The 22,143-nt window shown below is 44.5% G+C and overlaps 1 protein-coding gene across 4 annotated transcripts in view; it reads right to left on the bottom strand.

Annotated features, from left to right (window-relative positions):
* Nucleotides 1-22,143, bottom strand: part of ADAMTS16 (ADAM metallopeptidase with thrombospondin type 1 motif 16) — a 111,801-nt gene that overhangs the window by 75,087 nt on the left and 14,571 nt on the right. The window lies entirely within an intron of this gene.

Genomic DNA, 22,143 nt, shown 5'->3' with positions numbered 1-22,143 from the left:
TACTTGAGTCCAGAGAAAACATGGGCATGGGGTTAGATATTGATACTGGCAGGTAGTCTCAGCAGAGAGAGGAAATTAAAATCCTACTAATTTCCAGAAGTCTATTCAAATGAACTTCAAAAATTTAATAACATGTAATACATTCTCAAGAATATGTAAAGAGAATTAATACTGAACAAAACCCTAAAGACTTCATTTAGAGAATAGGAAGGTGTCACAGGAAAGAGGAGAGAAGTGATTTTATGAAAACAGGAAAATGCCTGTATAGCATAATTGAATAAGAAAAATAGCCTTTAAATATGTTGAGGAGACAATGTTGAGAGACTGTATTCTTTTTTTTTAAGTTTAATTAATTTATTCAGATTAGAACTCAATTGTTATCCCATCACTTGTATCCTCCTGTTCCTTCCTTCCCACCACTCCACCCTATTCCCCTCCCCTAGGTCCATGACCAAGGGGGATCTCCTCCCCCACTTTATGGTCACAGGCTATCAAGTCTCATCTTGGTAGCCTGCCTATTCTTTCTTTGTGTGCCATTAGGGCTCCCCACCAAGGAAAGATCGTCAAATATGGGGCACCAGAGTTCATGTCAGAGTTAGTCCCTGCTCTCCACATAACTCTGGAGAATGTCCTGTTCATTGGCTAGGTCAGAGTAGGGGTTCGATGTTTTCTACTTGTATTGTCCTTGGTTAGTGCAATAGTTTAAGCAGACCCTCCTTGGCCCTGATCCACCCATTACGATGCTCTTTTTGTAGGTTTCTAAGATCCTCTGGATCCTTCTATTTCCCCATCTCCTACATTGAGAGGCTGTATTCTTAACCTCTTAAAGTGGCAAACACTTCAAGCTTGGTAGCACGGCTATTGGTGAGAATGAGGACAAACAGTTGAAAGAAGAGACCCGGACCACACTCAGGAGGCATGCTCCGTGCTATCTAACATGTCAGGATTTTATACACTCCAGTACACCCTAGGATTTAAGCCTTGACAGTCCCTGCCAAATATTTCTTGTAAGTGTGTTTTCCTTTGGCAATCATAGCATGCTAGAAAGATAATTCACCGCAATCAAGCAAGGTACCCCAGAGATGGAAGGGCGGTTCAATATACACCAGTTAACAACGTTGTGCCAGGATAACAAAGGCCAGGACCATATGATGACTGTGCAGATATGGGAAAGGAACTGGGTAAGAGTCAATTTCTTTTCATGATAAAATCACCAAACAAGTAGGGCATGAAAAAAATGAACCTTGACAGCGTAAAGGCCATATTCAAACACAGACCTAGCATCCTGATTCTAAGTGGAGAAATGATTTTTTTTAAAGTGTGTGCATTATGACCTGCAGAGGGGCACAAACACCATTTCTCCACTTTTATTCAATAAATCATTGACCATCTTAGCCAGGGTCATCAAGCAAGAGAAGGAAATAAAGGTTATTTAAGTAGGAAAGGAGAAAGTTACCGTGCTGCACGTATAGATCAGAGTGGCTTTGGTTTTTCCCCTCTGCCTAATTGTCCTCATTATCAAAAAGCTACACAGAGAAAATCCTCAGAGTCCGTTAAAACAATATTAGGATGAACCAATTCAGGAAAGTTGCAAGGTGTAAAATCAACACAGGAAAAAAAAATCTGTAGCACTGGGGAAATGGTCGGAGAAACCTGGCAAGCAGTTGGTTATGGCAGGTGTGGAAAGGAAGGCAGAAGTAGGTTCAGCCAGAATCTTAAAAGCTCCTCACACGGAGAATTGCCACATGCTGGTGGGAGAGCGGAAGAGGACACATTGAAAAGTATCATTACGGCTTGTGACTGCCGGAGAATATTCAAAACTCCTTCTCTCTTGCCCTTTTACACAGGGACTCTGTGTTGTTATTATGTGGCTGTCACTCAAGCGCATTTTGAGTATCCGGTGCAGCTGGATGAAGTGGGTACATGGCTAAGATTGTCTGTGATTTCAGGAGCCTGTGCCTCATTCTCACGGCAAGGTTTGGGGTAGACTCTCTCACGCTGATGCCCACCAAATGAAGACCCGTTGCCTCCAGGCTGTCCACGTGAGCTTGAGGATTTAAGCAGGCTGGGTTGATAAGCATAGAGAAATCTTTTCTAGATATTTAGGGGGAAAGGCCAATTTGAGCTGTAGGGAAATAGTGATTTGGGGTGGGAGGTGGAATGGAAAGCCCAGGCTTCCCACACAAGGGAAGTTAAGCATTAGCCATAGAGCTCACCTGCTGGAGAAGCAGCAAGGACAAAGGAAAACTTGATTAAATTATCAGCGAAGCCATCAGGACCATGTGGGGTCGGCCTCCCGGGGCCCGGATTCCATCCAGGTGTGAGAAGTGGGAACGCTTGCCATGTCTAATCTGAATGCGGCAGAGCAAGGGCACACCACTCCCCATGAGCAATGACTGCGTCTTCTGGAACTTCCAGCTGAAGGAGACCTCTACAGTGTGGGAACAGCTGCGTTTGGAATTCCACTGCAGCCCTCGCCAGGCAGGTTTTGTTCTTTTGGCGTTTCAGTGGACCCTGAAGCAGCATAAGCAACCAGGAAGGTGCTTAGCTTCATGTGCTACTCAGGTTGTTTTCTCACATTATTGAAGGTAATCGGTTTGCATAAATATTAGAATTAAAAAAGAAATTATAGTCTGTTTTCATAAGCTTTCTTGTTTGTGAGCAATCCCTTGCTTTCTAAACCACCCCTTAGAGAAAGAAAGCCTCAGATCCTTATGATCCAGCACAGATGTTCCTCTGTGTCTCCACAGAGCCCAAGGAGGATCTAAGGCAGACTCTCATTTGCTGTGTGACCCTGGATAGTTTGTTTAGCCTTTCTTTAGTTTTTTTTTTATTATTATTATTATCATCTATTAGTTTGAAAATAGTAGTAGTGTATTCAAAGCACAGCTGTAGCAAAGAATCAGGAAAAGATGGCTGGATCAGCAAGGCAAAGAACAAAACGTGTTGCTCTTCACCCCCGATGACCTCAGATTCTCTTCTGGTGACTCGGGCTTCCTAAAGACTTTTCCAGGCCCCCAGAAGCTCTGGTTCTTGTGGCACCTAACACCACAATCATCCTCCACATGCCTTTGTTCTGGGCTTCTTCTAGGTGCCCGTGTGGGCCTTTGTGTTCTGCGATGGCTGTTTAGATTGATGTCACCCTTCGCTTCCCAGGTTCAAGCTGGTCTCAGGGGCTTAGGCTCACGGGTTTCACGCTCAGGTAATGAGGTCCTGAGACAGCAGGGGGGAATTTGTGGATTTTTACTTACCAAGTACTCAAGCATCACATTTGTTTAATTAATAACTTAATTGGTTATTATATTTTATATCTAAATAAGTTTCAATTTCACTAAACATCTAGAACACAGTAACTGATGAAAATGATATTTTGGTAACTACTGAAAAATCAGTGGATGATGAAATATTTTTTAAAAGATTTGTTTATTTATTATTATGTATACAGTGCTCTGTCTGCATGTACATCAGGCCAGATCACATTATAGATGGTTGTGAGCCACCATGTGGTTGCTGGGACTTGAACTCAGGATGTCTGGAAGAGCACCCAGTGTGCTTAACCTCTGAGCCATCCCTCCAGCCCCGATGAAATATTTTAAAAATTCACTCTACTGCCTTGTTTGCCTGCCAGCGTATTCAAGAAGATGGGTAAATCATGAAAACTGAATGCTTTCTCCCTATCAAAATGTTTCTTTACTGGGCCAAAAGATTAATTTGGGGACTCATAAAGCGTGTAGCGCACGCCTGCCTACACCTCCTCCAAGTGATGCCAGAGGGTGGATTGTTCATCAGGCTTCAGCAGACCTTGGTACCTCCCAGGTTTGCATACCTCCCAGGGTCCACACCTCGCAGCTGGCCAGTCCTGTCAGTCATTGTCGCTGGAAACTTAGTGGGTCTCCTGCTGTCCCCATGAGGAAGGGAAGGACACAGGCATGTTAATCTTGAAGCCTGCTGCTTCTCAGCAATGTGAGCAGACTACCAGTGTGTCAAAGCAGAACGCCTGCTTTCCCATATATGCTAGTCACAACTGAAAGTTGGTTTTTATGACCTGTGCATGTGCCGACTACATTCATAGCTATTGATACGTAAGGAATCCATGTAAGCAACACCAACCAAACATATACGGAGATGGTATGGAAGTGGTTGTGTGTCTCACCCCTGAGCCACCTCTCCTGCAGTGTGATAGAGTTCCACTGATCAGCCACTACATTCATCTCAGGTGACACCACATGCTCTTTCCAAAGAGCTGTCCATCCATATGGACAGTGAGGAAAGGGTTGTGTTCAGCAGACAATAGGGGTGTAACTCCCAAATGACCCCACTTGAACATGCCCTCTGTTCTCTTTTGAGAGCGTGATCTGAGGCACAACTCGCTTCTCACTCCAAGAGTCCTTAGCGGTACTTCAGAAATGGCACAAAATCCTCCACATCCAACAAGCGTTTATCAAAGTTCAGTTGCTCACTGTTTCCTCATAACTTCAGGATCAAAATGAACCTGGCCCAAGACCAGCACATCACTTGCCACATCTGCTCCAAACCACAGTCAGTTTTGTTCCAAGATGACATATGACGGTTTGAAAACAAAAATTCAGCCAAAGTCATTGCAAAAGCTAACTAAGCCAAAACGCTTGCCCTCTCCCCAAGGCATGTTGGGTTGGATTCTTTTACTCTTACCGTCACACCTGGCTAAGGCTGGACTTCTCAGTGCTGCTGCCTCACAATGGGACCTGCTCACAGGGCCACTGCCATCCTAAACCCAAACCTAGCCTCAGTTTCTTTGATTTAGTCAGGTCTCTACTTGGTTCCTGGACACTTTCCAATTGCTTGCCTGTCAACCTGAAACACTAATATTTTGACACTTGACACCTTGACAAGGTTTTTTGTTTAAGTTTAATCTCATTAGTGATGGCATTATTCATGTCGCCAGAATGCAAAGAAGAGGACTCAACCCCAGGTCTCTCACACACTTGAGTGTGTGTTTCTCACACACCAGATCACACCTCCGATGCTGGAGCATTGACTTCTGGGGCATGGAAAGAAGAAAGGGAAAGAAAAACCATAGGAAGAGAAGCCTTGATTGCAGGGAGTCATCTGCTGGCAGATGGCAGCACTCACAGAGGCTCCTTCCAAGGAGACCTCCAAAGAGCCTTCCTCCAAAAGCATGGCTCTAACAACTGTGTTTGACTTGTTGAACTCTGGGTGATTTCTCCCATGCTGCACAGATGTGCTGATCTCAGATCTGAGATACTCAGGAATTGGGGTTGTTTTATGGCATCTGGAACCCTGGAGTGAGCAGAACTGTCATTTCTTTGCACAACTGAAGAACACACTATGATTGTCTTGCTGTGCTAGATCACCATCTATGTGAGTTTATTCCAGAACCTTCTAGAATCTACACAGTCCTTGGATACTCTGAAGCATTGTTCTATTTGTCTTAGTTCCATCCATTTGACTGCAAATTTCATAATTTCCTTGTTTTTTATAGCAGAGTACTATTTCATTGTGTAAATGTATCACATTTTCTTTATCCATTCCTCAGTTGAGGGCCATCTAGGTTGTTCCTAGTTTCTGGCTATTACAAATAAAGCTGCAACGAGCAACCAATGACTGGCCCAACCTGAGACCCACTCCACTGGAGAGAGCTAACCCCTGACACTATTAATAATACTCTACTGTGCATGCACACAGGAGCCTAGCACAACTGTCATCTGAGAGGACCCACCAACAGTGGATCAAAACAAATGCTGAGACTCATAGCCAAACACTGTGCGGTGCTCAGAGAGTCTTGTGGAAGAGTGTGGGAGGAAAGATCGCAGGACCTGGAGGAGACGAGAAGTCCACAAGAAGACCAACAGAGTCAACTAACCGAGGACCATGAGGGCTCACAGAGACTGACCCACCAACTGAAGACGTGCATGGACTGGACCTAGGTCCCCTACACATACATATGTAACTGATGGGCAGCTTGGTCTTCATGTGGGTCCCCTGGCAAGTGGAGAGAGGGCTCTCTGAGATGGAATCTGTTGCCTGCTTTTTGGATCACTTTCCCCTAGCTGTGCTGCCTTGTGTGGCCTCAGTGAAAGAGGGTACACTTAGTCCTGATATGACTTGATGTGCTAGGTGAGTTGGTATGATGTGGCAGGGGGCTCTCCTTTTCTGAGGAGAAGGAGAGGGGAGGCAAGGAGAAGAAGGTGGGAGGGTGTGAACAAGAGGAGAAGAGGGGAGCTTCAATAGGGATGTACAATGAATAAATCAATAAATTTAATTAAAAAATCATTAGTTTCCCAGTAAAAGTGTTCAAATAGGAGTCATGCAAATGGAATAAGAACGGTACATGTTTAGGCATCACGTTTGAGAGTGACTCTGCACTAGGAGAAAGGCAGCTCCCCTGATGAGAATGAAACCACTGACCATAAACCACGGCCAGCAGGCCCTCACTGACCATCCTCCTTCTAATATGGTAAAGTCAGCCTACAGAAGGGTCAGGGTCATATGTAAGCTCCTGCAAACAACAGCAATGTGAGCATGGTGGAGGCTTTGGAGTGGAGCAAAAAGAGTGGGATGTTAAGGCAGCTCCCCACACTGATGCCAGTCCCTGAGCAGATGAGGGACAATGCCTTACACCAGCTCAGCCAGAGCAAATGAGAGTATGGCTGCATTCTGCGGAGTTGATGGCCGCTATTCACTGCAAGAGTCCATGCCAGCCCTGATGTTGCATTAGCCAATGAGGAAAGGGGCTCAGCGAGCAACATGGTGTTATTTGCAGTGTCTGAATGCTATCATTAATAAAAATCAAGTATTTTTTTAATTTAATTTTTTTGTTTTGAGGAATTCATATGTGATGCATCTACATCAGTCCGATCTCCCTCCAATCAATTCCACCTCCCTGGTCCCTACTCTCCCTCCACAATTATGACCTTTTCTTATATAATTATTATTGTTACATGTACACATAAACAGACACATATGCATGCATGAGTCTATTTATCATTGGTCAGATGCATATGTGCAGGGCTGACCACTTAGAGTTATAAACTATAACTCAAGAGTTTTTAAAAACACAGTGAATGACCACCAAAAACCAGAAAGGGGTGATGTAAAAGAAATTTAGAATAAATGAATCAGGAAATAGTAAAAAAAAAATCAATATGACTACAGAACAGAAGATGTTCAACACCTAAGATCTGGGTTTTATGCTGAAATGGGAACCACTCAGGGTATTTAATGAGCAAAAACATGAAAAAAAAAGCCTAGAGAACTGATACCATATTAAGATATGGCCGAGTATTTCAGTGGCAGGTCCCACACTCTCAGACATTAAATGCACCATTGCCTACATTCTGAATTAATCTGCTGTACTTGGCAATTTTATGCTCTCTCTCTCTGACCTACCTACTGCTAGCATTTAGTCCACTACACAAAACATTCTACCTGCACTGTCACATAGATTTGGCAATTAATCATCACGCGTAGCTATGCAAACAAATCTAATGGAAAATGAAAATAAATAAATTCAGTTCTGTGGCTGCTCAGTAGACACAATGGGCATCCAGGGTCAACTTTAATGAAAGTGAAGCTTCACGTCACGCCTCCGTCCTCATATGTAGGCACCATATCAGTCAGCATGTGTTCCCATTGTGATGTCAGGCTCCCCTGGGCAATGTCAGCATGCTGCTGTTGATGGGCAGCTTTCAAGACACTGCCTGAGATTTTCTTACAACCTCTCCCTGTGGTGGAGAGTATATGATGTACAGCAATGAACAGTTTTTGCTTCAATTGTCTTGAGGCAAGTGCTTCACCACTGAGCTATAGTCAGCACTGGGACAATCTTTGCAGCCACATACTGTCCCAGTTAAAACCTTTGGAGGATGCTGCCCTAGACTGATTACACAGTAAGACTGCTCTGGATTGATACAAAGCTTAGAACTTACAGCAATAGACAGACATGTTTAAATGAGCAACTACTCGAGGCACTGGAACGCATTGCTGCTATCCAACATAATGACAATTTGTGACAGATTTCTTTCTAAAGTTGTCTGGCACTTAGGCATCAGCTCAGTTCCAAACAGTGGAAGAGATCCAGTCCTTTTAATCCAGACTTCATGTGTATATCTGTTCACCCCATTCTGCAGTGGGTCAGTTAACAGCAGAGGCATCCCAGGTATCCCACGGAGTGATCCAGACACTTTCCCAAACAGACTGACGTCCCCGTTGCCCCAGAGCTTAAGTTACAACCTGGGTTACAGGCCTGATGACACAGGAAGAGGCACAGCAACATCTTGTTTAGTGTTTGCCGAGTTGCAGGCAGAGTTGCCGTCTAAGCAGCTTTATTTTTACAGAATAAACAGCTCAGGCGAAGCCAGGGTATCTGCATGCGGGGAAAGGCCTAAGTAGAGTCGCCAGTCAGGCTTCCTGGAGGAGGTGGTGTTTCCACAAAGCCTGGGATGTGGTGACAACAGAGGGGCTTGGGACCAGAAGAAGGGATCAGCCACTGTTAACGCTCCATGGCTGCATGTCCGCAGCGCATGCTCTTTGTGTGCCTTGTACTACAACGCATGGGGCACATTCTCCACCCAGTCCTCAAGACAGTCGAAGATCTCTCTGTACAACAGGGAAGAGTCCCTCCAGCTCATCACAGAAGGAGCAGGTCAGTGATTAGAGGTGGAGTCTAGAGTCCAAGCCAGCTCTCACCTCAAGGACGTCCGCATGCCCTGGCTACCACCTTTCCCAGCCACTTACATTTTTTCCCTCTAGATTTTCTACAAGAAGAAGCACGGACAGGTCCCTCCACAACGATAGCCTCGACACCATGGAGGGCACAACACGCAGGCAAGGCTGCATCCTGAGTCTGGCTCAATTCCTTGCAGGCTCCCATTTGCCCCCACCCACCCATCATGTCATGTCAGCCGTCATTCCGTTGCAGGACCACACAGGTTCTTTGCTCTCAAGGCTTCTATCTCACTTCCCACTCTTCCTGGCACACAGCTCCTCGGGTATCCACTTGTCTGGATCTTTCTCTTCCTTCAGTCTGCACGGCCCGGAGTAGAAGCTGGCCTGCTGCTAGGTGGCTCTTAGTGATAGAACAGCCATTGGGCCAAGGCCTTGTTCCCAACACTGTAGCTTGCAGTGGGCGTGACTCCTGTACTTCCTGTACTTTTACCCAGGGTTTGAGCTTCGCGTGTGTGTTTGTGTGCCACCCGTGTGTAATCAGAACATATGCTTGTGTTGAGAGACTCGATTTCTATTTTTGGAAAGAGGATAAATCTGTAGCTGCTTTATTGTGTCACTGTGTGCTTTCAATATGCCTACTTCAAAGGTGGGTAGAAAAATTAGAGTTAGCTGTCACGATCACAGGACAGATTTTGAAGAAAGAGGTACTGCCTGGAAACTGCGAAAGAGATGGACACAGCTTGCACAGGACTCAGTGCAGTAGGCAAATGATCAAAAGCCAAAGGGCAGTGTGGCAAGTCACAGAAGAGGACAGTGATTGCCAGGGACATCTATTTATAGGTACATTCTGGAAGGAGTTGGCCACAGAGGCAAGGGGACTCTTGAAAAAGCCAGAAGAGTACATGTGTTTTCGGGTAGAAGCCTCATGCCCTGAGGTTATTGACACTTGGCCTTGCAGGATGGTTCTGAATTCATGCGTGTTTCCCCCGGACACTGCACCACCCCTGTGTGACAGCTGGGCTCCTGTCCCTCTACTTAAGGAGAGGCTGGGGACGTCTGTGATGAGATCATGCCACTGACACTTAGCTCATGAGTCAGCTGGTTTTTTTTTTTTTAAATTTCCATGTCAACTCAGTCCCCAGGGCAGCATTTCCTTCCTCCCCAGCATGCTATGTACAGCTTTTACAGCAGAGCTCCCTGAGCTCCAGGGTGGGTGTACTGTGCATCTACGGATATCAGAGAACCATCTTCTTTCATTGATTACTGATAACGCAATTCCTTCTGTCCCATGTTGTCATCTGGAGCCTGTGGAGCAGATGCACAGTGGTGCTTAGCAGCTCCTGCTATGAAGAAATGGAAACTGAATGTCTATCTACTGGAGAATGAACAGACAAGGCCTGACACACTCATATAATAGTAGATGCCCTTCAACAACAGAATGAACTGAAGAGCTGAGAAACGCTGCCCTGAGGATGAGTCCAGATACACTGTGCTGAGAGAGGTGTCAGAGCAACAGTCCACAGCCAGGCAGATATCTAAAGTGGACAGTGGCCGGGAGAGTAGTGAAATGTCTAAAGTGTCTAAAGTGGATGTGGGAAGAGTGGGATATCCAAAGTGGCCTGTGGACCTGGGAAACAGGCTGTTTGGTTGCCAGGCTTGAGTTGAAACAGGGCTTAAATACCAAGGGCAACAACAATGGCTAAAATCATATTATGAGGACCAGAGAAGTGGATCAGCAGTTGAAAAGTACTTGCTGCTCTTTCAGGGGACCTGAGTGCAGGTCGTAGCGTTTGTGTCAATTGTACAGCTACCTGTAACTCCAGCTCCAAGGGAGTTGGCACTCCCTCTGGCCCCAGGAGCTACCCACACACATATGGTATACAATCACACAGAGAGACAGCCTCACAGGCATAAACCTTTAAAATCAGATTATAGAGGATGTTTTGCATGGCAATGTAAACTACTCAAATGTTAGCTAGTCACGCACTTGAAGTGGTCTTAGTACATCAACTATAACTCAAACAAGCATTTAGAAAATAAGGAAACCTGAGCCTCTAGGAGTATGACTGGGAAATTGGGGCTCCACAGCTCTGGGATCCTATGCTGACTACTTTGTCTATGTCAGTTGCCTCTTGGGAGTGCAGGGGAGCTAAAATGAAGTCATCTTGAGAAGCATCCTAGGAAGACACATAAGTTAGCCAGCAAAACACACAGCTCTAAATGCTGACGGAGGGTACCAGCGTCTGCAAAAAGACAGCGGCAAAAGCAAGGAGGGGGTGAGGACTCAGCCAGCCCCAGGAGTTAGGAAGGCATGGCCTCAAGTAGCTTCCCTTGATGCCAAATAGGCAGAGAAATCTGTCTGTCATGCTTTTGAGCACCAGCACTCTAGAAGGCAGCTGGGATTTGAAAGCATATGGTTTTCCTGACATTGCCCCTAGTGGAAGGTGGTGAGACAGCCCCTGAGTTCCCTGCTCTAGGTACAGGACAGGAGTTAGATGTGCCTTCATCAAAAAAAAAAAAAAAAAAAAAAAGAAAGAAAAAGAAAAAGAAAAAGAAAAAAAAAGGTGAGGTTAAAAAAAAAAAAGCCTGTTACTCTCTCCACATACACCCTTGGCCCAAACCATTTTATTGATGGAATCTGACACACTTCCCCTTCTCCGGATGATCTGAATCAGCTGGTTTGGGCCATGCTATAAAGGCATGAACCCTCCCTGAGATGCATAGGTCTGGCACCAAGTCAGCCATGAGCCTTGCACATTGTATGTGCCTGTGCTCTGTGTCCTCTGTGTTTTTCCACATCTGTGGATGGAGAGTTGGGCAGATGTTACCACTGTAGGTAAGTGTGGTTTTCTAAGTCATCTATGAAATACTATCTGGTTTTATATAGAGCAATATAGTGGGCATTTCCTAATTTATTTTCAAGCAAGTTATCCCTAGACACATACAGTCCCTGACGCAAAGCTCGTTGAGGAATTTCAACATGCAAGCTGACCACTGTCTCTGGCCTTCCACTTATGAGCTGAACCTGTGGTCTTCCGAGGCCATTTGCTAAGAGCATGAAGACTGTCATCTGTTCTAGCACCGTTTTACCCTACTTCTGCTACACATGTAAAAACCTAGGCAGTTGCTTTAAACATCTGTTACTATGGAGACCAAATTGCCCCATTCATAAATTCCAGACTCAGTTATGCATATGGCTGCATATGCTCTTGGTCACGTCAACATCCCAGGAGGATTATAAATGTTAGGACAGACAGTATTTTCAGACTGTTAAACTCCAATTGTATGATCTTCATACAAGTTGATGTGGCCACTGATACTCAAGAAGATGTGAAATGCATACAAAAATGGGCTTTTAAACAGCAACTCCCTAAAAAAAAAAGCAGTTGTCAAGAATTTATGGTGCAATTAACATCTTGTGTTTCTCCTGGAAACACTGATGTCACAGTAGCTCAATTATCCCACAAAAACCTGGACTATTCCTCATCTCTGGGGGTGTTGTTTATTGCTAAAGTGCCTGGACAGACCTGTTGTTTCTAGAAGAACAAAAGTAAAATACAAAAAAACAAACAAACAAAAAACCAAAAAAAACCAAAAAACAAAAAAACAAAAAACAAAACAACAACAACAAAAAACAAGCAAAGGAAAAGGTGAAAACTGAGGTTAGTAAATGAAGACCCAGTCTAAGTTGGCTGCTGCCGTCACTCACCACTGTCTCACTAAGCTACTGTTAGGCTGTCTCTGTCTCGCTAAGCTACTGTTATGCTGTCTTTGGGAGCCTCTACTTCCAGTGAGCAGAGGGTATTGTTGCCCTTGTGGACTCAGAGGAGCCCCAAAGACACGACAATGTTTTCTTCCTCCCATCTCATGGCCAGAAAAACAGTCTCGGAGAATATAATCATGTATGTTGCCCAGAATGCTAAACGCACTGTTTATGATAACCAGTACTATAATTGACTTATTATACATTTATATTGATAATAGAACGTCTTTATTAGCTGTAGTGGTTGCAGCTGTTTCAACCACAATACCCTAAAGGTAGCTGAGCATAATCTATGCCCTCTCTCCTATAATCTTCTCACACAGTAACTTCTGATGGCTTTGGTGACCATCTTTTAAGAATCAGGACCTGCAGAGAAGTCAAAAGAAGGCTCCATGCAGCCTTCTCATACTTGCCAATTCTTTATATGTTTTTGGCTCAAAGGATATTTTGGCTCCTTTGAATAGACACTTTGCAAATTATTAATTAGGAGGCAGATACAGCACCTTGGGGAAATGGAGGGTGGAATGCCAACACACTTTATAGACATCAACATCTCTTGAGGTCTGAAGGAGGGCTCTGAGTAGTATAGGTCCCCTCTCCTGCAGTCCACTTCCATCACGCAGGAGCTCTGAGCCCAGCCCTGAAATGAATGCCTGATACCTGTCGTTATTCCTTCAGGAAAGCAAGCTCCTTTTAAGCCTTATATTTAAATATTGTGGTCAGCATGTACATAAGACCTTAAAACAGTGAACACTCCATAGAGGAGAGTGCTGTTCCTGCCCGGACATCAAGCTTCCTGTTCCCAGGTGGCTCTGGAGTCATTCGCCAAAACAAAGTCTCTGAAAGGACAGCCTTGTGAAGTCATTCCATATGAGTGTGTGAGAGTGTGTGAGAGTGGGTGTGCGTGGGCATGGTATGAATGTGTGTGTGTGTGTGTGTGTGTATGAGTGAGTGGGTGTGCACATGCATGTGTGTACGAGTGTGCACATGTTTGTGCACAGAGTGAGAATGTGTATGTGAGTGTGTGATGGCGTACATTGTGTGAGTGTCCAGGTTGGAGTATGTGAGTATGCTGCAAATGGAGCACTTTTCTCATGTCTATTGCTAGCCCGGCCACACTGTAAGAACTACTGCCTGGGCCACAGCTGTGCACAGGTCCAGACAGCTGTGAAGCACCAGAAGTTAAGAGCTGACTGTGCCTGTGATTTAAGCTCCTGGGCTTCTGTATTGCTTGTTGATGTAATGCATTACATTACTTTATCTGTGCTTCTCTCCTTTCTCTTCTCTTCCCTCTTCTCCCCACCACTAAATAAAGTTGGGTCAAGAGTGTGACTACTAGAGATGTGACTGCCACAGATGCCTTCCAAATTCTTTCAAGGAACAGATTTACTGAGGGAGGTTGGACCGCACATACACACCATGTAATTAAGGCATGGACTGTATATATGTAAATTCTTTGGTTGATAACACCTTTTGTTACCCAGACAATCATTGAGACTCAAAAGATATTGATGGGAAACATCCCTGAGAGGAGGGACATTCGCTGGGTGGAAAATTCCTCACATTCCAGAGCCCTAAGGCCATGGGGTTGGAATTTGACTCTTGCTGCTAGAAGTCAGCTTTTGGCAGGTAATGAGCTTGGTTCCTTTATATAAGATGGTGTGATGCTTATTACTCATTGTCAGCCTGACTCGGGTCCTAACCAACTACTAGAAGTAACACTAAGCACAGAAGAGAATCACATGAGGAGGGAACACCCATCCTCTATGGCCTGCAGCTCCTGACTGAATAAAAAGTATTAGGGAGAAAGGCAGCTAAAGAGCAGCAGTGCCTGGTCCCTGCTTCCCCGACCAACTGTGGCTACAATGTGACCAGCTGGATCTTTAGCCACATCTCTTAACACAAGAATAAAGTACCAATTACACTAACAACTCCACAGCCTCACCGAGTGTGTTTGTGTGTGTGTGTGTGTGTGTGTGTGTGTGTGTGTGTGTGTGTGTCTGCACATGTGCCGTATTCATGTTAGCTAAGTCATGGCCATGCTGTCCCATCATGGCAGAGCCTGATATGGCCATACCTTCAATATGTCAGATGGAGGGGTGAAACCAGAGAGAGTGGAAGTGGTTGCAGACTGACAACAAAACCAAGATCAAACAAACAGAAAAGGAAATCGAATCCATTTTGCAGTGGTTGCCATGAAAGTGAAATGTAACGTGTGAATAATCGCCAAATGAGAGGTTTAAGTTGCAAAATACACTGTTAAAGTAACGCTATCCACTCCCATCACGGTTGGGCATGGATTTTGGAAAGGATGCATGTCTTACTGTTGCTGTCATTTACAGTGTTATCGCTTTGCACATAGTGTAAGATACACATTTGTGAGAGCTGCTTCTGGATATCATTTGAAAGGTGTGCATGCTGCTAAGGCTTTTTGACATTTAAATTGCAGTCTGGGAGATTAGTGATTTGCTCATGCTTAAAAACTAAAGTGTTTGCATTCTCTCAGAACCTGTGATTCCCAAATGCATGTTGCAGCACAGGGCATGCATGGCTCTTAGGTTCCCACGTGAGGTCTAAGCCGAATTCTCCAGCTCCCAGCCTCCACTGAACACAGGACTCAGTCAGAGGCACTGCTGGAGGTTTCTCAACTCTTTACCTTTCATTTTTTACACTTTTTAGTCAACAGTAGGGGTATGATCCCTAACTTAAGTAAATGCCAACCTTTGCATAATTCCAGTCATACCCATTGGAAACTGCAGCTCTGTTGAGTCCTGGGTCAACGTTGCTGTTATTTCTGGAACAGTAGAGTTGGGATGGTTTAGAAAACAAATGCACTTGCCATCCTAAAACTGTCAGAATAATGCTCTTCTTGTAGGTTTCTAGGACCCTCTGGATCCTTCTATTTCCCCATTCTCCCATGTTTCTCTTGCCTAAAGTCCCAGTAGGATGTCCTCCCCTCTGTCCCACTTTCCTGGTAAGTGAAGACTCATGGGACATGCTCTTTGGGCTAGTGTCCAGATATAAGTGAGTATATACTATTTGACGTTTTCTGCTTCTGGGTTAACTCACTCATTATGATCATTTCTAGTTTAATCCATTTGTCCACAAATTTCAGAAATTCTTTTTTTTTTTAATAGCTGAGTGGTATTCCATAGTGTAAATGTACCACAGTTTCTTTATCCTTTCTTCTACTGAGGGACACATAGGCTGTTTCCAGGTTCTGGCTATTATGAATAAAGCTGCTATGAACATGGTAGAGCATATGCCCCTGTTGTGTGCTGGAGCATCTTCTGGGTATATTCCAAGGAGTGGAATAGCTGGGTCTTGAGAAAGCCTTATTCACAGTTTTCTGAGATAGCGCCAGATAGCTTTCCAAAGTGGTTGTACTAGTTTGCATTCCCACCAGCAATGAAGGAGTGTTCCTCTCTCTCCACATCCTCGGCAGAATGTGGATGGGTGGATCTGGGCCCAGGGGTTCTGTTCAAACTATGGCACAGAGAAGGGATACATGTGCAGTAAATATCGAACCCCTACCCAGATCTAGCCAATAGACAGGACATTCTCCACAGTTGAGTGGAGAGTGGGGTCTGACTTTCACACGAACTCTGGTGCCCCATATTTGACTACATCCCCTGGATGGTGAGGCCTGGTGGCACTCAGAGGAAGGATAGCAGGCTACCAAGAAGAGACTTGATACCCTATGAGCATATACAGGAGCCTAAGGCAGGAGGGAGGAATGGGAGGATACAAGGGATGGGATTACTATTAAGATATAAAATGAATGAATTAATTTTTTAAAAATATAAAAAAGTTAAAAAATAAAACTGTCAGAAACCTCGAGCTACTTGTGCTCCTTCCAGGAAGAGGATGCCTGAGTCCTCGGGCCATTCCTGACTGCTGCAAGGACAGGTGGGAAAGCCATTGCTGACAGTAGATCCAAACCACTTTCAGTTGGTAAGCATGCAAGCCATGCTGTGTCTCTCAGAAACATTAGAGATGCAGACAAGGCGGGGGTGGGGTGGGGGGTGGGCACAGAATTGGTTAAGTTATAGTACTGCCCTTCAGAAACAGATAATCACTGTGACGCTGCACATGGCATGCGTACCACCCTTTATAATCAGGCATTTACTATTTATTTTCTTGAGTCTTCCATAAGTATACATTTCAACTAGAAATCAAGCCAGGCTATAAAATATGCAAGCTTCTCTTTTGGCTTATTATTTCACAATCCATCTCTCTTTATTTTATTGCCCAGTGATGACCTGCAGAGAGAATAGCCATAACTCCCCAAGCTTCAGTTACATAATCTCTGCAAATAAAACAAGGTTATAGCTCTTTTGGCTGTTGTACTGGGAATAAAGAGTCAGATGTTAGCTGTTCTGGGCACTTTATTCATTTACGACTCCTTGTTAGGCACAAAGTGATCTCCCAGGTGTGGGAGATCTTTCTTTCAAAAGTGTGGGCATAAATAGCAGTCCTAAAAGTGTGGGAACAATGTCTTACATTAGAGAAGGATTGAACAAAGGGTCTGTATTTATACTTCTAATTCAATCATGGTTATGGAGGAAATAAAATATTTTGGAGTCACGTTTGCATTCCGTCATGGGACTTCACCTGAACGTCAGCATGACAAGGTGTGAGGCTTTTCTTAGCCTTCTCTGTGCCGTATCCTTTACTTATGGGCAGAGAAAGGCTGAGGAGAATAGGATCACACAGTTCCTCTGCACCATGTCCTATGCTAGGGACTTTGATGTAGCCTCACTCAGCCCTCATGTACCCCCCCCCCCCCCGAGGTCCCCACTAACCACAAATAAGGGAGTCTGGAGCTCAGTGCAAAGCAGGCATCAGATTGTATAAAAACATGTCACACACACACACACACACACACACACACACACACACACACATGATGTTCTTTTCCTTTCTCCTCTACTGTTCTGTCACTCAGCATCCCCATCAGTCTCTTCTCTGACTGTGCATTGATCGATTAGCTGTTCCCCGAGGTAAGCCCCACACGCCCTGGAGGGGTGTGCCCTATAAGGCATATCCACACTCAGTCAACTGTTGTGTTAACTTCTTAGTCATGTCACCTTGGAAGTCTCAATGAGGGGCTGTCAAGATCAGCATGGGCTGTGGCACACCTTTTGGGTACAGTCTAAGTTATGTTGATTGACATGGGAATGCCCAATCTAAAGTGGGTAGCACCATTCCCTATGTTTGCGTTGTAAACTGTATAGAAACTTTGCTGTGGCCTCACTCAGCCCTGATGTGCCCCCAGAGGTCCCCACTAACCATGACTTATGGTGTCAGAAACACTGTGGGAAGCAGCCGGGATTTCTCTGCCCTTGTGATCACTTCTTTCAGCTTAATTTCACACTCTCCTAGACTGTACCCTGGAGCTGTGCCCTAAAACAGACTGTGTGATCCTCTCAGAGTCTTTTATCCTGCACATTGTTTGAAAAGCATTTCCAACAGGGCTCACTTCCCTGACTGAAGGAAATAAAACATTAATATGCCCTTTACCTTATACCAAAGAGCCTCCCTCTGTCCCAGGAAGCCAGTACAGAAGCTACGTCACCTGCAGCTTTCAGAGAGGACTACAGCTTTCACCGTAGGAAGGCCCATTCTCAGAATACTAACACGTGAGACTCACGCATTCCTGCCATGTGCCTGTTGATTAATGATGCACGTGTGACAGCCATTGATGCGTCTCTGTACTGCTATGGAGGGCACAAAGACAGAACTGGGCAGGTTCTGTGGAGTCCCCGAAAGGGTTTTGGTGTTGGTGGTGATGGTGGTTTTTTGAGGCAGGGTTTTCCTCTGTAGCCTTAGCTGTCCTGGAGTCACTTTGTAGACCAGGCTGGCCTCGAACTCACAGAGATCCACTTGCCTCAGCCTCTCTGAGTGTTGGGATTACATGTGTGCACCACCTTGCCGGGTCCTAAGGCATTTTTAATCCATGTCTATGCCAGCCAAAGACCAAGGGAAGGGTTGTGATTTTCAAACTATCTAAGCGAAGCTTTCTGGCAATCCTTTCATCACACACATGAAGCTGAAAACCAGTCAGTGCAGAGAATGTTCAGTTGTGAGACAAATTGGCTTATTTGTTGTCGTTAGGACTCGATGTTATCATTTCTCTATTACGTCTCTTCATTGTTGATTGATAATAGAAACCCAACATTAATTTCTTTACAATTATTTTTTGTTTGTTTAGGATTGTTGTTATTGTTGTTGTTGATTTGAGGCAGGGTTTCTCTGTGTAGACCAGGTTGTCCTCTAATCCACAGATTTCTGCCTGCCTGTGGCTCCTTAAGTGGAGAAAGGGCTTAGCCACTAAAGCGCTAGGCTCACAAGCAAATTAGAATGATTTAAGGGAAAACAGCTATCTTTTTATTTAGTTTCCTATAATTCTTTCACGTTAATTTTTTTTTGGAATTATCACCAATTTGCTAGTGACTTAAATGCTTTGATTTATTTGATTTGATGCCTTTTAAAACATGTGATATTCTTCCATGAAGATTTTAAAGAAATGAATTTCCCCAAAAAAGAACAAAACAAAATAACATCCAGCAACAAAACTTAGGACTGCAGTAAGTGCCAAGGGACAATTCTACTAGCCTGCAATATATATATATATATATATATATATATATATATATATATATATATATATATATTAAAAAGCACCTCAGACTGACTTCAGAGCAATGGTGGCTGGTGGTTCAGTGTTCATATCTGAGGTGTGGATGGTTAAGAACTGTCTACCGTGAGGAAGCACAGTCCTCTGCTGATGTATAAACTCACTTTGATTCAGACCACGGCCTCAGGTCGAGGATAATGACTCCCCAGTTGCTCCTTCAGGAATGATTTAGAGCTGCCAAACTCACAGATGGGAAACACACACATGCACTTGTACATACAAGTCCCCGAGCACCAGTTTATCCCCGCGTATGTCATTAGATACAGCCTGAAAGCCTCTTGGGAAAAATTAGATTGCTTTTCATTTCACACACAGAGCGTAACCAGGGTGGTAAGAGAGGGCAAGCACAGACAGCCTGGGGAGAAACACCTGTGCACACCAGGACTCTGCAGCTCTCTTCCACCTACAGACCGAACCCCCCCCCCCCCCGAGACAGGCGTGCCTTCCCCTGGGTGCAAGGAGGGTGAGCAGCTTGTGGGGTTTTCTTCAGCCCCCACAAGCCTGTGGTTGGGTCTATTATTCTTGTTAAGCTACAGAATTTTCGATTCGGCATTAAACCAATTTGTTCACTTGATGAACGCTTATTGCACATTTGCACTTGGCAAGATTAAAATAGACATAAAGGAAGAAAATGCAGACAGACAACCCTTTACATCCTCACAATGAGGAGCTTGTCTCCACTCTCTTCTTTTACACGTGTGTGTGTGTGTGTGTGTGTGTGTGTGTGTGTGTGTGTGAGTGTTTGTGTGTGTGTGTTGCCAAGAGTGTACTCTTGATGTCCCACTGCACTTTGCCCCCCCCCTTCTTTTTTTATATTAATTAATTTTGTATTCACTTTTGCTCCTGCTTCTTAGTCACCTCTGCCAGGTCCACACAAAGAGGCCAAGAAGATTGGATCCAGGAAGGCTGACTTCCAGACTCTTCCTCTCTATTCCTGTGCATTCCCAGTCTTCCCCCTCACTTCTTGCCTTCTTCCAGGGACTTCCTCATCTCTGCCTGGGAGCGGCAGTTGGCTCTGGCAAGTGAAGGACACCAAAACCTCCACGGGGTAACCAACCATGAGGGAAGCCTGTCATTCGGGATCACAGTTTTCCTGAAGTAGCTGACGTACTTTGCTACCTCTTAATTCTAACAACAGCTAGCCGGCTCCTTATACTCAGAGCTTGGAGGCCAGTTTCTGAATTTTAATACTGCAGGAGCCCTGTTGCTTCCCTCAGCCTTCACTGCTTCTTGCCCTTCAGTGCCCACTTCAGAGTCTCTTAAACTCTCAGTTCTCTCGTGGCTTCTTAAGGCGCTACATTAATTTTTTTCCTAATATTTTATGGAGTTTCTGTCTCCACAATGGACTGTTCTCCGTATACTTAATGCATGACGATAAATGGAAAACAAAACCAGGCATAGGAAGTGTGTGGAGCTGTGGGTAGAGTGAGGGTGGTTGTGATGATGCTTTGTGTGTGTCTCAGGCAACTTTGGATGGGTAGGAAAGGGAATCCCCACCCCCACCACACCAGTGAAGGTTAAGAAAGTAAGGTTGTATGAGCGAAACATGGTTGGCTCCTGTGCTCAGAGCCTACAGCCAGGGGCATCTAAAGAGGTTCTTTTTCCTTTGACACTGCTTTGGGCTAGGATTTGCTCACACATCTACTCCCTCATAGTAGGTTGATGCATCCTTATTCCAAACAGTCCCACAAACAAACCCTCCCTCCCTCTGAGTCAACAATTAAAGCCACCATGCTCATTTCATCTCAGGTGGTCCTCTGGGCTGGTTTCAGAGAGATCTTGTTCATGAAGACTCTTCTGGCTCCACTGGGATTGTAAGCACCGTGGCCCCATGACATTATAGAAATCATTACTATAAGGCTGACCACAATAGGAAAGCATGTGATTGCTACCCTTGGTGGTACCAGGGGAGTGACTGCCTCATCCCAGAAGGACATTAAAACCTCCACAGGGTAACCATGAGGGAAACCTGCCATTCTATCCTCCCCGCCTGCCACCTGGTGTATGGTCCAGGCCTAGGCTCCAGTTGCTTTCCTGTCTAGGTCTCTGCAAGAAGTTCATCATTTAAGGTCTTTTCATTGTTTGTCTTTTCACAAAAATGTAACATCACACAGAGGATTACAATGAATGGAGCCTTGTGCGAAAATTTTCAACAACTTCATTCTAGACTGTATCAACTCTACCCTGGCTTGGAGTGCTGGCAAAGTGTACCTCCACTTAAGATCTCAAAAAGTGAGGCAAGAATAATAAAACATATATTTTATAGTTAAGCCTATCTAATTATGTAATTATTATTTGCATTCCATGTTAAGCCTCTAGGAAAATCTATATTCTGTTAAAACACAAAAGGTTACCTCATGAAGCATGGCTTTGATCTACTTCTAGTGATGATGCATTTATTTCAATTTAAGGGTGCAATAGTGGCATACATATGCTGGTGGTAACCAACATCTCTTTTGTTGAACTTAAGGTCCCCTCAACAAGAAGGAAACCATGCCTGGTACTGGAAACCCTGCTAGTTGGGGAAGTCATGGTTAATAGAGAATAACCTACAACCACTAAATTACAAAACCAACACAATCCTTAAGAACAATCTATAAATACTTGTCAATATAAACCAAGAAAATATACCTTTGAAACAAGTGGAGACCAAAACAGAAAACCACAATCAATCAAAATCCAGAGTTGTGGAACTTAATTCCAATGGCTACATCTACAAAATACTCAGGCAAATAAATCTCAGGGAACACTGTAGAAGTAACAGAAAGAGTATAAAAGCCAAAGAGTCGGGGAGTTTGCTCTAAGATTATGTTTTCTAGTAATATCTGAAGCTATACTCATAAAGTTTGATTGATGTGACTGCCCAAACGTGAACAAGGATGATGTCAATGGTTACCCCAAAGTGGATGGGAAAAGCCCATGAGACCTTAACTCTACAAAAAGAACAACAGGCAACTAAGGAAAGCTGGAAGTGGGAGAGATGGTCTTCCCCAGGGATGACCACACCAACTGG

The sequence above is a fragment of the Acomys minous genome (assembly GCF_964271855.1).
Source record: "Acomys minous genome assembly, chromosome: 5".
NCBI lineage: Eukaryota > Metazoa > Chordata > Mammalia > Rodentia > Muridae > Acomys > Acomys minous.
Note: the sequence above shows the minus strand (reverse complement) of the source record. Positions and strands in the feature narration are given on the sequence as shown.